This window comes from Pundamilia nyererei, unplaced genomic scaffold (genome assembly GCF_000239375.1).
Source record: "Pundamilia nyererei isolate P.nyererei 1_Seehausen unplaced genomic scaffold, PunNye1.0 scaffold00027, whole genome shotgun sequence".
NCBI classification, from domain to species: domain Eukaryota; kingdom Metazoa; phylum Chordata; class Actinopteri; order Cichliformes; family Cichlidae; genus Pundamilia; species Pundamilia nyererei.
In genome coordinates, this window is record NW_005187428.1 from 1492269 (window position 1) to 1507747 (window position 15479).

The 15479-nt window shown below is 40.4% G+C and overlaps 1 protein-coding gene across 10 annotated transcripts in view; it reads left to right on the forward strand.

Moving 5' to 3' along the window:
- LOC102195464 (pleckstrin homology domain-containing family A member 5-like) overlaps positions 1-15479 on the forward strand; it is a 90302-nt gene that overhangs the window by 25321 nt on the left and 49502 nt on the right. Inside the window, exon 1 of one of the 10 annotated variants that reach the window (XM_005728067.1) lies at positions 10959-11318. The exons of the other annotated variants lie outside the window; for them this stretch is intronic. The gene's annotated coding sequence lies outside the window, so the exon portion shown is untranslated. Of the gene's footprint in view, positions 1-10958; positions 11319-15479 lie in introns of those variants that run through there. 10 annotated transcript variants of the gene reach the window in all.

Here is a 15479-nt window from a genome sequence, read left to right on the forward strand (position 1 = left end):
TTCTGCATGGCTCTGGCATTGCTCCTCCTGCTCTTCCTGTTTCTCCTGGTACAAAAGAGCAGATACTGGTCCTGCTGCTGGGCTGATGACCTTCTACTGTCCTGTCCCACTCTTCCTGTCTAATGAGCCATCTCATGGTATCTCCTCCATTCTCTTCAGAGTCTGCTGAACAAGACAGCAAAATTAGTTGTGGCAGTATGCAAGGATATGTCATCCTTGAGGAAGCTGGACTACCTGAGCAACCTGAATGTGCTGGTGGTGGTACTGTAGTGGCACTAGCAAAAAAGCAAAACTAGAGAAAAATCAGTCAGGTGGGATAAGGAAAGAGCAATGGTCTGTGACCACCACCTGTAAAAACATTCCCTTTTGGGGGTTGTCTTGGTGCCTTTCAAGTGCACTTGTTGTCACTTTTAGTTCATCCAAAATGCTGCTGCAAGAATACTGACGGGGACTAAAAAAAGAGAACCCATATCTCTCCCATATTGGTTTCTCTCCCCGTTAAATCAAGGATGTAATTTAAAATCCTTCTCCTTACATACAAGGTCTTGAATAATCAGGCTCCATCTTATCTTTAAGACCTCATAATACCATACCACTGCAATAGAGGACTTCACTCTCAGACTGCTGCCTTACTTGTGGTTCCTAGGGCATTTAAAAGTAGAATGGGAGGCAGTGCCTTCAGCTTCCAGGTCCCTCTTCTGTGGAACCAGTTTGGATTTAGGAGACAGACACCAGCTGTACTTTTAAGATTAGGCTTAAAACTTTCCTTTTTGACAAAGCATATAGTGAGTGCTGGATCTGGTGATCCTGCATCCTCTCTTAGTTACACTGCAATAGGCCTAGGCTGCTTGGGTTTCCCATGATCCCTTGAGTGTTTCTTCCTCACCTTCACCTTTTTCACTTACTGTGTGTTTCTACACCACTATGCATCCAGTCATTAGATATTATTAATCTCTCACTCTATTCTACAGTATATAAACCTCCCCTCAACCCCAACCGGTCGTGGCAGATGTCTGCCACTTCCTGAACCCAGTACTACTGGAGGTTTCTTCCTGTTTAAAGGGAGTTTTTCCTTCCCACTATTGCCAAGTGCTTGCTCATCAGGGGTCATTTGATTGTTTAAATTTGTATTATTGTAGGGTCTTTCCTGGAGCTTGACTGACTTTTTGTTAATGTAGTTAACATTGTAGTTGTTGAGCAATGTCCTTAACTGAAAAAAAATAAAATAAATGAAAGCTTTCTGTTCTTACAAAACCAACTAAAATAAATGAAAACAATAGAGTAATGTCCTTAGTTTTAGACTTTGTCAGTGTGGTCAAATATGTCAACACAACTAGCCTGTTTACTCAGATGTGGTATGTCTACATCACTGTGAGTCAGCTGCCTTCAAAATCTCATATGCTTGTGTTGTAATATCTAATCTGAACTTCATAAGTCCTGCCCTTGATAAACACCCTCTTTATTGTGATCTTTAAAAAGACTGAAACTAACAGTGAAGCTAATGAAAACTAGACTGAAGCTGACCATTTTTACACTAGAAAAACAAACAAGCTAATGCACTGAAAACAAAAACTTAAAATAAGATTATTTCAGATTTATTTTAACATTTTCATGTTACATTAAAATAAATATTACCTGAGCTTTTTTTGTGTTTCTGGTCTATTTTGGTGCTTCCACAGATATACTGAATATCTCAGATACCATTATGGAAACTGCGTCAAAATGCCTCTACGCATATTAATAACACAGCGGGATGTGTTGACTTAAAAATTAAGTACATATGATGACCTCTGACTGTGGAGCGGTGATGTTCTGGGTCAGCTTGTTTTTCAAGTTCACCGCTGCCTCTCTGTGTACTCTGTTTATCTGCTGGCTCAGATTAGGCCTGCTGAAGAGACAGCAGTCAGGTTGAAGTTTTGAAGCTGTGACCAATCCATTTCTCCTTGGATCGAGCATCCATGACTGAATTGTTTGGTGCTGCACTGAAGTCTGTATATCTATTGGAGTTTATGTCTGTTCACAGCTCCTGTCTTATATTAAGTTTTCGGGGGGGGGGTCTTTTGCTTTTGCAGTCTACTTGCTTTATCTAATACATGTTATACATAATTCAGTAAATGCACAACAGAGGAAACAAATAGGCCTTCAAAAATTAGTCTGTACAGCAGATTCAGTAACTTTATATGCTGGGGGGTTTTTTAGGCACTGAAACTGCAGGCAAGAGACCGAGTATGTGCTTTCCACAATGTTTGTTTAGTCATCTGCTGTTTGCGTTGCTTCAGCCTGAAGCTGATAATATTTGACAATCCACAGCATACGATGAGTGTTCTTATTTTTGTTGCCACAGAGCTCACCTTGTTTAAAAAAAGAAAAAAAAAAAGAAGAAAAAGGAGATTAGAAAACGTGATTCTAATAAACAAATATACATGTAATTTTAAGGTGCCACTCATATTTTAGTACGGTAAATATTGTCCATGATTACTGACTCTTTGAGGTGTAAACAAACACTGTTTACTCCTGAAGTCTGCCTCCTTCTAATTTTCAACATGGAAAGCTTCTGAAGTTTTAACCTCACATGAACTTCTGCCATCTCTCTTGCTTTCTTGCTGTCTCTTGGGTATCTTGGTATGTCACTCTTGCGGCTGACCCACTTGCATTGGTCAGCTTTTCTATAATCAGCTGCACCAAAGTGAGAGCGGCACTGCCGCGCCATGTCTCTGCTCACGCTAGCTGCTATCCTTGCTTGGGGACCAGAGGAAGTAGAGCTGAACAGATCCTGTATGGCGTTTCATTACATTGTCGGCTAAAGGCTGCCGTTCTTTAAATCTTTCTGTTGCTCTAGAATGAAAGTTGTTTTCCTTCAGCTGCAATTTAAGTTGTGCTTTGTCCTTTAACTGCAGTCTTTGCCTGTTAAAATTCTGGATGATGGACAGACCAATAATCCCCGTCAGGGGTGGTATTTTTTTTGCTTGTTGCTTTGGCTGATTAAATTGGATTTTTACCCATTTATTGAGGCCACACACTCTCCTCTCTGTCACTCATTGTCTGTCAGACACACGCACACACACACACACAGTGCAAAGAAACTTTCCATGACATTATTGGTTTTATCAGAAGTAGGCCAAAGCAGGAGCCTGCCCCCCTGGCAGCCTTACCGAGCATGCTCAGCACTGCTGAGGGCGACGTAGTGGATCGAAACCTTGTTTTAGACATTTCCCTCTCTTTCTGTCTGTCACAGCACAGGCTTGTTGATTCAGACAAAGAAGGAGACAACACATGAATTAAAAATGATATGCCAATGCTTTATTCGAGGGTTTTGGCTATGGTAAGCTTTACTGTCACTGGCATTTCTACTGAGTCTTTTGAGTCTTTTTGGCCTTGAAGTCTTTAAATTAGTTATTAGTTCTCCAGTTTCAAATGTGAAGATAATCTATTACTAACTCAAAAGGCAAAGTAGTCAGCAAATTATCATATTAGGGATGCTGAAATGATGTAATATTTGGGCTTTGAAATGCCTAATGAATTAAATATCTATAGTCTTTAATTATCTAGTAGTTGTAGCTCTTTTATTTATAGATAAGGCAGAATTAAAGACGTAGTGGGATAGGTTGTATTCAGTGAAACCAAAGCAGAATAACATCTCAAAGAGCCTGAGCGACCCATGCAGATAACACGAAGTCTATCAGAAGCTATTCTAAGGTTTTCTCTAAACAAGTCAAAAGACACATTTTAGCATTTCAGTCTTTTGTTCCTGTTTATATAGCTTCAGACAGTTAGCTTAGTCTTCAGTTGAGTGTCATACAAGTTTTATTGGGGAGTATTTCAGCTGGTGTTGTAGTCCCTTTGTTGTGAACAATGGAGAAGCACTTATGAGAGAAAGAATGGCCTTTGGAGTCAGTAGATTGTCCCTCAGGCTGCAATAAATGAACGTTGTGTAGAAAATAAAGCAATGGATGTTTGAAAAGGAGATCACATTCATGTTTTTTATACACATATAAATCTTAAATAAAACTGACACCGTACTACATGCAGACATATATTGCCTCAAGCTTGATGCAGCAGAGCTGATTGCATTCACAGCGTAAAATTTGACTCGGCTCACTTGCTGTAGTGTTTGGTGGGCATTCGTGTGGCAAAGCTGATCCGGCATCCGTTCTCTGTGATCAATCTGTAAGTAAAATAATAATCTCAGGAAGGAAATAAGCTGATAGAGTGAGCCACAGTATTTTTCATGCTACACTGTGGCTCTCCATTGTTGTATAATCATCGGTTTTGTGGTTGGTTACAGGGGCTCCTTGTGCATGTGGAAGAGGTTGTCATTACTGGCTTTAACAAATCAGTTTCTCAGCTTGCATTATCTTCTCCTGACAGGCTTATTATGCTCAAAGACAAGAGTTAATGTGTTCATTAGGCTCGCAGTGATGAACTGTGTGCAACTTGTGTGTCGATTTAGGAAACTCAGCAAGAATAAGACCTGACTTCTGATGCTTAATATTATACTGTAATACCAGCATTTGCTCACAGAAAGTGTGCCCACTATTTCTTATTATGTATAGGCTTTTGTGCTCTAGTGTCTGGTAGGCAATTTGACAACTTTTTCAGCTGATTACTTGATATTTATGTAATTTATGTAATCGAAATCCTCTATTTTTGTTATGCTCTGAAACTCCATTATTAAACCATTTAAGAACTGTGAATGGGGAAACACAACCGTTGTGTTTTCAACCACTGTGGTTTGATTTGTGACTCTTAAACTGATGTTATTTTAACCACTATCACAATTGCAGCCTGTAGGCAATATAGTGTGTAGACTTGGTTGTACAGCCATATTTTATTACGTTAACAAGCCTCTGCTGAGGCGATTCAGTCTACCTGAGTGTGCTTCAGTTGGATGGATAAAATTCCAGGATGCAAACTTTCATCTTTTACGTCAAATAGTTCGCACCATTTCTTCACTTTCTTCTTCTTAAACATTTTTACAAGTCCCAAACTTTCAGATTACCCTCAAATTACACGAAACTGGGACATTTCTGTGTGATCTCAGGCAAAGTAATATAAAGTAGGATTTAAAGATCTAAGTGCCAAATAAGAGGTAGTGCTATGTATTACTTTTTAATAAAGGCACAAACGTCCTCTTTGTATTAATTATGCAGAACCAGCAAGTATATTTTTTCTGGAAAAAAATATTGACTGTATATTGCTAAATCTAAGCAACTTATTTTCTAGGGGTACATACAGTATAATACACTTGGCTCATCATTCTGCACAACTGAAGCCCAGTGGATTGATGCTCTGCTTACCTAAAGGTTTTAAAGTTTACTTTGAGCGTTGAACTATAAATTATTCATGTCCAAATAATTACCTCTGTGTTTGGTTGCCTCGCTGGTGTAAACAAAAGTCGACAGGCTGATGCTGACAGTTGTTTGATGATGGATGTAAAGCATCAGTACATATTTCTTTAACGATAGGCATTGGCAGCACCTGCACTTTTTGCTGGTACTCTACATTTAATGGGGGATAAAAAAGAAAGTCGAGCCTGGTCAGCATGTAGACGCGATTGCAACAAGGGCTGGGTGAGGCCTCTTTGCAAGAGTGCATCACTGTTGGTATTTTGACTAGTAAACTTTGGAATGTGTGACTGTCAGTACTGCTAATGCTCACAATAAGCCTGAGCAGTGAAGTGAGTCAGTCCGACCCCCTCTGTTCACATGCTTACCTGTGATGTCACTCACAACGCCCACATTGTGGTTAAGAAATACTGCAGGTTCACTGCCCTGCTGACATAAATTTCATTCCATCCCTTGGTGTTTGTGACTTTAGCATCTTGGTCTATGAACATGAACATTAACATAACCCATTCCTCCGATTACAATATGTGCTGCAGATTGAACATGTCATTGGGACAGGGATTTCTAGCCAGCTTTTACAGTCAGTAGGATTCTACACTGCCATTCACTTCTCCCAGACTTCCTGCCAGACTGTGAGTTTGACTTGTTATTGACTGAGTTACTTGTTTGCCTCTGTAAAATTAGCCATGTTGTTTTTGTGTGTGTGTGTGTGTGTGTTGATTTAAACTAATCTTTATTTCATTGTATCCGCTAACAAAGAAAACCATTGTGGTTCAAAATGCTAAGTGCAAGATCTTTACACAAGTTCAATACACCAAAAGCAAATTACGGTATGTAAAAACATCGTACAAGTTGACTGTTTTCATTCAGTGAAAACACAATGACTGCAGTCAGTTTGGTTCCTCAGAAATGCTTTCTTGTTTGCATCAGATGTAAATGCTTTCGTTGTTGTAACCCAGGCAGATGATAAGACCCTATGTTGTTGAGGGATTTCTCAGTTCCTGTCAACCATGTCTCCTACACAAAGATAGAAACAGCTCTGGTAGTCTCTCTCTCTTTTGCTGCTCTTCTTGTATTGTATTGGATAGCATCAGTGGTGGCTTGTATCTCCTCGGGCAGCATACCATGCCTTATCGCAAATTAGTAAGAAGTCCTTTGAATGCACTGAAAGATGCATAGTTTTTCATTCCAGATTACACTTCCCAAATTCATGTCCTTTGACTCGGATCCCTTGGTTTAATCAGTGCTAATCAGTCAAGTTCAGTGTTCACCGATTCCTTTATTGAATAAAAAAAAATGTAATTCACTGATGTTATTAGAGTAACTTTATCTTGGTCTTGTGTGTCTGGATGCGCTCACTCAGGCACACAGGAGTGAAATGTTTTTCAGCTCCATCTGACACACTCAGCTAATTACTGGAGCGGGAGACACCCCCATTCTCACACACTGGCACACCAAGAGGGTGGCCATATCAGCCCGTCTTCTCACCGGCTCCCTGGGGACAAGCTGGGAATTGAACTGTTTATGCATGCAGTATTTTATTCGCTGTCACACAGTAGGAACAGAGGCCCCCGCAGAGTGCTGGAAAACGTGCCGCTTTGATTCTGTGTGGCTTCTTCACAGTAGAACCTCAGGCTACTGCTAGTTGCAGCCATTGTACGTGCAGCATTTCAGAACACTGGCAGGTAATAATCTGCACCTTGGCGACAAAGGAGAGAGCTTGGGAGTGTAGGTGGAAGAGGAAAGAGCCAAAGACGAGAGCGAGTGGGCAGGTAGCAGAGGCTCCTTTGAGAGTGGATAAACAGTGTGAACACTTAGCGATTTCCTCTCCCTTCCTGTCTCTCACTGACTCTGAGTGGGCAGTTAATGAGTCTGAAAGCTTCTCCCTGAGATCTGTCAGCCGAGAACGAGATGAAACTTCTAGTTCCAGCTACACCTGAAGAGAAGCACTCTGTTGCCCACTAATAATCAGTCCAATGTATAGAAGTTTTTTAAATTTCTTTTTACTTTTTAGCTTCTTTGTTAGGTTACTATGTGGCGCCAAAGGTCCTGTAATGCACATTAACCACATGTTATTAGACTAAGTAGTATTATTATGCTTTTAGAACAGAATAAAGCACAGTCAGCTCCTAATGGTACCCAAAATTTACTTTAAAGTTACACTGTGTAAAATCTCACCACTAGATGTCAGTACATTGCAGATTTCTGTCAAATGAATTCTGTTTTCTTAACCCTTCCAATTCAAGTGCATAATCCTAGCTAGAATGGCCGCTGTAGGACAAACAACTCTGGCCACTGTTCATCTGTGGTGAGTGTGGGCAGTCAGTCCACTGTTTACCTCAGCTGTCAATATGCCAAATGTTAACATCTATTACTCTGGAGGAGACTCTAAACCTTTATGAAAGGAGTGAGATACACGTCAATGAGACTTTTCTGTTTTTAAGAAGTTACGTTTTTTGCTGCTGTTAGCGTCTGTTAGCTGCTGTTAGCCAGGATTACTGAAACTTCTTTGAAGTGGATTTAAAATTGTTGGACCGTAAACTCTCATATGACGTGACAATGCAATCAAGCTGTGACACCTGACCAAGCCTGGTTCTGCTGGATGTTTCTTCCTGTTAAGAAGGGTTTTTACTCCCTATTGTTGCCAAAGGCTTGCTCAAAGTGATGGGTTGATTTTTGGGGCTTTTTCTCTGTAGCGTCTTCACCTTACAATATAAACTTCCACAAGGCAACTGTTGTTATGATTTGGCACTACATAAATACAATGGAATTTTTCTATTATCCAATCCAAGTTAAGCAACCTCAAAAAAGACTTACTATACTCTTAACATAGCATGTCATGCACACTATGAAACCTTTAACTTTTTTAAATAATAAAGGTCCAGAGGGGTTCTCTCTTCATTATAAGTCAAAAACAGAAAACCATTAACACATAACTCATCACCTGCCTGATAAGGTGCAATTCCAAAGGATCCTTTTTAAAGTTGGTGCATTACAGGTTTGTTGTTCAAGTTGCATTATGTTGCACAGATGTTGCTATTGTTCACAGCCTCTGTATCTGCTTCCACAGAAGGTGCATTGTTTCTTTAAAGGCTTTCAGCTTGGACAGCCAGACAGGAGGGGTGAAGTTAAATAATTCTGCTGTGATAACATCAACAGATCTGAGCTTGCCCCACTGTGTTAGCCTTTCGCTCATAAAGCTTAATGGTGCACTGCCATAAAATTAAGTGTAGCTGAGTTTTGGTTTGGGATGAAACAGACTGTATAACCTTGGTTTGGCTATACCCCCACTTGAACTAATTCTTGGAACAGTTTTTAGGACTCTCACTCCCACTGAAACCTCTCTGGGGTTTTTCTGCTGTGAGGTTTAACTTCACGCTTCCTAATTTATAAAAAATGAAAAAATTACAACAAATAGCATGCAGTTGCAATTGTAACAAAAGATCAGTGGCTGGGTTGATCGGGACTGGTTTCATTTCTTTTAAGCCGCCAGGCACACAAATCTGAGCTACTGAAGTTGTGACATGTATGATTTTGAAAACATCCTGCAGATCTGTGCCTTGGGGTAACTGAGACAGACCTGGTGGTTGCAAGGGCTACATTTTCTTTTTATTCTCATAGATGCCCTTAAATGGAATTAAGCATGATTCATAGAGCTCACAGTACACATCTCAGCAAAGCAGACTGGTGCACAGCTAATGCAATAGCTAGTATTATTCCAAGCACATAAGCTGTTTTTATTTGTTTTCATAGCTCTAGATAGACTATAGACTAAATCGATTCTGAAGTCTTCTCTGTTTCCTACAGTAAGAGTAACTTTTGTTCAGTGTTTTGGCTCACAGTGCAACATGATTATCTCAGTTTCTCTCTCCCACTACAGCATAGGATTCAACACAAGACTATAAATCAAGCTTTACAACGAGTGAGCAGATAGAAACATTTTTTTTTCCAAGGGAGTACTTTGATAAAACTTGTTAAACAGAGCTTGGTTCTTGTGAGAATCAAATGTGTGGATGCGCTGTCGTCTGTAACCACCCTGTCACACTTTTATGTAACAAAGTGAAGACCTTGGCAGTGGACAGACTTTTGTGTAGATTAATAGACTGCTGTTTGCTGTTTGATTTGGGCACTGAAAGCAAACACTGATGTAGTCATCCTGGATAAAACCACCATGTTCGCCACACAGCACATACACAGATGGCTGAACAGCTTGCTTTGACTTTCCCCTCTGACACTTTTTTTTTTTGTGGGCGTTGGAGCACAAGATCTTCATTCGCCATGGATTCATCTTCCTGGGATTGGGTCACTAAATATCTTATCATATATGTGCCAAATACTCATTATTCCCATCTCCCTCTGCTTTCTCTTGGGGTATGGTGTCTGTTCTGTGCCCCAGGTGGTGGCCATATCCCCTAGCTCTGAGCGCCAACATGGAGGCTCTCCCTGGAGGACCAAGGATGGCTGAAGGAGTGAATAAACCCCCTTTACTGCTCTCTTTGTAATGGAAGCTCGATGCATTATTTATGTAGCTGGTCAAGGTAGTTCACGTATTACAGATGGCGTTATAATGTGTAATGCCGCTTTACTGCATTTTCTGCCTATAAAAAATACATTCAGTATTTGAAGGCATTTTTTTTTAATCTGTCTCTTTGAGAGATACAGTATACTCCTTAAGGAGTGTTGAAGTATTATTAAACAGAGGCAAAAGGGAGAGAAAAGCAGCCGCTAAGAGTGCATTGACTGTCCCTGGGTGTCTTCCTGCACCATTCACTGCACCCAGCAGGTTGATGAGTGGAAGAGCTGTTTGGCTTCTTGGTAGAGGCTGGGGTCATTGTCCGTGCTTTCATGTCCTCAATAGCTGCGGGCTCCCTGCTGAATCTACTTGATATTCACTTCTTTCTCTTGCTCTGTCCTATTGAAACTAACAAGCCTCAACCAGAGATGGTACAGTTCCAGTAACTGGGATGCAAAGGAATCAAAAACCAGAGCTAAGAAAAACTAGTTAAATGTTTTAAGCGTGCTTACACAATGGCTTCAATGTTTTCCACATGTTCACAGCAACTTTTATCGCTATGATCCAAAGAATATTTTCAGGATGAGGCTGAGTTCACTTTCAACACGGCCCTTTGTCAGGACTTGTTGAAGAATGAGCTGAAGGAGGCGCACCTACCCACACTCATATTTAAGGCAGTAAATGCCAGAAATAACACAGCTCGGCTCACCCAGGAGCTACAGCGCTCAGACTCATTGATATTCACATTATTGACCTGCCTGGATGCATTCCTAAATAAACATCGGAGGGATGGTGTATGTTTCCATCTCAGATGTGGTTCAGTTATAAATGTGTCCAGCTGTTACTGGGCTCCCCGTATTTTTCCATGCAGTTATATTACCCCCCACCCCATCCCATCCCATATGAGCGGAGGAGTTTGGGAAATTTGCAAACTGCGTTTCAAGAATAAATCTTGCGTGGCTACTGTGGAGAAAAGTCCACCAGTCTTCCGTTTGTTTTTTTAATTTCGCCTTCACCACACGGGAGCCCTTCAAGTCTTTCAGCCTGCGTGAGTCAGGCTGTGCCAGCGTGGTATTGGCGGGTTTGTACCGCTGTGCTTTTCTATATATTAAAAAAAAGAGAGAACGCCACTGGCTACCTTCCTTTCTTTAAACCCGGACCGTGACATCATCGCCTCTCGTGTTTCACTGTGTCCCTACTACAGGGCGCACGCGGCAGTCAGCAGTCCACACTGAGCCGTGTGTGAGAGCAGAGCAGCCGCGGACGGGGAAAGCGCACTCCACGACGCACGCTTGTTCTTCACTGACAAACTGTTCACGTCGTTTTTTGCAACGTTCACATCTGGATAAGACGGTGTTTGTTGATGTTGTTTTTCTTTTTTCTTTTACCTGCTCGTTTTCTCGCCTGCTTGACTTCACTGCGATTTGAAGCCGCCTGGACATTCATGGAAGCGTTTCTTTGTAAGTAAAAAAGAAAAGCAGACCTCAGGCTGTACTGCGTGCCACTTGCACTGAACGGGATTTACTGTGAAGTAAGGCGGTAGTGATTTGGGATATTCGGGATGTGAAATGTATTGACGCTGATGGCTGATGCTAGCAAAAGGCTATTGAGATGCAGCCCCCGTGATTGCCTTGTACTGTATTGCAGCTCTAATCAGCTCCGAGCAGGCTCCCAGTCAGCGTTTTGTTCTTTACATGGCTTTATGCTGGACACTACCGTTCTCCATAATACCGCATTTTATCTTAGTTGGGGCTCTTGTTTGTGTAATGGCACACATGCTGTGGTGCTTATGACCCCTTATGTGGTATCTTTGATCTATTTCTCGTGTTTTTGTTAAATACATGTAATAGATCATCCTTATGGTTAAGTGCAATGGTTCAAGCTTGGTGTGAGAAACGCTTCCTTCCTACTCTACTTTGGATCAAAGCAGTTGAATTCAAATATGTTATTCTTTTTTAAAATGTTTTACTGGTGGTCAAATGTGATAACAGGAGTTTTGATGGAGACAGCAGTTTAAGTAAGCCACATCAGGGGAAATACTTAAATAAAATCTGAGACTTTCTCATTCTGCGTTTTAGTTTTTGAATGCTGTTGATGCAAATCGAGTTTCATGCTTTTCCGAGTGTATTATCATGGTTTCATGGTGCAAGTTTTAAACCACTCTTTGCAGCTATTGAAGAAGCATTTCCATCTCACTTTTTCAGATTTTTCCATCACTTAACTGCAAGCAGTCCTCAAGCCTGGCAGTTCTCACCCTCATGGCTCTGTTTTGTTGTATTAGTTTTTTTTAAAAATTCCTTACAATACTGATCTGCGCAGTGGTTCTGTGATCTTTAAAACCTTTTATCTGTCCATCACAGTCAGTAGAGCCACAATTACAGTCTTTCCAGCAGTGACCAAGACCATGCACTCTTTTAATAAACTGCTAAGCTCTACGTTGCGACAGACTGGATTTTATTTTTTAATTTGGATTTTGTGGTTTATGCCAGAATTTCTTGGAATAACCAAACAATTAAGTAGTTGAGCCTTTTCCTCCTATCCTTATCAGATGTGTTTTTATTCATGCTGTTCGCTGTTTTCCTTATTTCTACATTCATGTATGAGCTGCGGATCATACTCAAGCATCATCTGTAAAGGTAGTTTTTGGATTTGATTGCATTTAGACTGGAGATTGAGTTTCTCTGTATTTGTACCCTACAATTGAACAACATATAAATGGTATATCTGTGGGGGGACTAGTGTGGTCAGGACTCAGTGGGGTTTAAGTGATTATGGGATAAAGTTAGAGTGGAGAGCATTAATTGGATGTTGGCATACAGACGTGGAACATAGTGGCGTATCACAATAAGGATGAGATACTTGTCAAATCGAAAAGGAGAATAATAGCCATTCTGTAGTTAGTATTCATTCACTTTGCGTGTGAGTGTATTCAGTCCATATACCCACTGTTGTTTTATGAATGGGATCTACTCTGGGCTGGAGCACTCCATCAACTTAAACTTGAGTCCTCTGCAAAACATTAACAGCATTCACAAGCTAATGTCTCTTTAACCAATCAGTGTGATTTAATATAAATTGGACTTTTAGACATTTCAACTGGAATTTTAAAGGTATAAAGAGTTGATTTGAAAATTTTGGATGGGTAGGTAGCTTTAGATAGGCTATCCAAATAAATGTTATGAATGGGAGGCACAGGGCAGGCCCAGAATAATGGAGATAAACAGATGCCCTGATGATCTCTGCTGATCCAGCCCCAGCAGTCACTGAGCAGAAGACATCAAGGACAGGCAAGGGCGGGGCCCCATTTGTTTTCAATCATCGACTCATGAGAGATAAACCAGCAAAATGGCAAAAACTTGAGATGGATGTCAGCCCGTTGAAATGCAGTTGTGTACAAACCAATTGTTATTGTGTACTGTTTACATTTTTGCAGAGATATATGGATAGAAAACAATGGGTGAAATGTTTAAAAGCATTTCCTTTTCAAACTCTGTCTTTTAGATTCACATGTAGTTGTGTGATGGCAGCAGAAGCAAAAATGTGTTCATGCATTTTGTAAGTAGGGAAAAAAAAACACCAGAGGAAAGGCTCGGGCTCATGTGCAGGCAGCCTGTGGTGAGGAAACCTTTTCAGTTCTGCATGATTTAAAATTTGGCTCTTTACTCCAGTATGTAGCAAAAAAAGGGGAATGAACACATAAAAGCTGTTCTTACTTCTCACTTTAAGCTTAACCTTTTAATGTTTAGAAATTTGAACGTATAAAAAAAATAGTAGTCAATAGTCCAGTTCTTAATTTTGCATTTGATTGACTACTCCACCACCACCACCACCACCACCACAGCCTCTCTCACTATTTCTTTAAGGAGCTGACCTTGATTAGAGTTTGTGTTATTTTAGGGTGCCACACTTATGCTCTTTGTCCTGCAACAGACCTAAATAGCTGTGGTAGCTCTACAAATGGTAATAGTGATGGTATATAGGCATAATTTCTATATGCGCAAATATAAATAAAAAAATTTTCTGATACAGCCGTTTTGTATGCAAGCCTAGTGTTGTCTTTAATGAAGCTTGAAATTGAACATGGAGTAGTTAATAAGGGAAGTTTCACAACACTGAAAGTGAAGGTAGAAACTTTAGATGTGTGGCAAGTATATGGGTGGGAAGATAGTATTTGGTTCATCAGCAGACCTTTAAGGAACCATTCCTTTTGTTTAATGAGGAACAGCTGGGACTGGCCTCTGGCAGAAGGTCACAGTGTAGCTTAGTCTACAAACATAGGTGTTTACCTCCAGCATACTTCCTAAATTTTCCCCATAAATGCTTGGTTTCACTTCTTTCAGCCTTTGTGTCTGTTTTTTCTTTCCACAATAAGGCAGCTTGTTTCCATGACTCTGAAATCTGCTTGAATTGCCCGTTCAGCTGTGTCACCTTGACACACTTTGCTCGCAGTCACAGCTGCCTCAGTTGAGCTGCTAATTTAATTATTTGTGCAAAAAATCAGATTTATTGCCCGAATGAGCAGCTGTTTTCTGTGAATACGTTTAAAGGTCTAAGGTGAAGGTCTAAGCTAATCAGGCCTCCAGATTAAGCTATGGGTTCTACTTTCTGCAGTATTTGTGCTTCAGCACAGTGTGTTTTCATCATGTTACACTACATCACTACGTTTTGGAACACTGTCTGTCCTGTGACTTGTGTGGACTGCAGAGCTGCTATTTTGTCCTTTATTGTCTTTTCTCCCACTGCCCCACACACGCCCTCTCATAAACTGCCTATTCTGCCTATTCAGCTCAGCTATTGTGAGGAGGGCTATTCATACCTCTGGTCAGCATCCATGTGGTATTGGAGAGTACCATACCAGCCCTAACTCTTTTCATGCTTGCTAGGAGTACTTACCTGATGGCACGAAAACCCCAATTGGCACTCATGGGCTTTGTCTGATGTTCAACTTCCTTCTCGTGTAATGGGATTAGATTTTTGACCTTTGCCAAAAGAATTATCATTATGAGGGTCTGTTTGATGAGCTGACGTTTCATTTGTTTAAGAGACAAAGCAACATTTTTAAATTCATTTCCTTCAATATCCTGTCAATTTAAAACAAAAAACAACAAACAAACAAACAAAAAAAAGTGTGATCCTCTAGTATTACAGATATGAAGTTGGGTTTAGCCTGATACCAATACCGTATTTGGTGATTTATAAATCAGGCTGATGACTTTTTCCCTGACATGTCTTATGTGTCATTATTTATTAGATATGAGAGAAAATAACTACAATTAAAAATAAACTTGTTTTATTCTCACGAGTTGTGCATCACTCGTTTACGCTCCACCTGGGTCTACTCTGATCAACTGTTAATACTGATACACTGACAAACAGCTAATATCAGGCTGTGCCCATATGTATATCGGTGAGGCTTTACTAGGGGTGAAGGTTGCCAGATAACAACATATAAACGCAGTTAAATGTGCTGCAGATATATAATTTATTTATGATGGTAACTCTTGATGATTGTCTACCATCTGATCTACAGGGAGTGCAGAATTATTAGGCAAGTTGTATTTTTGAGGAATAATTTTATTATTGAACAACAACCATGTTCTCAATGAACCCAAAAATCTCAT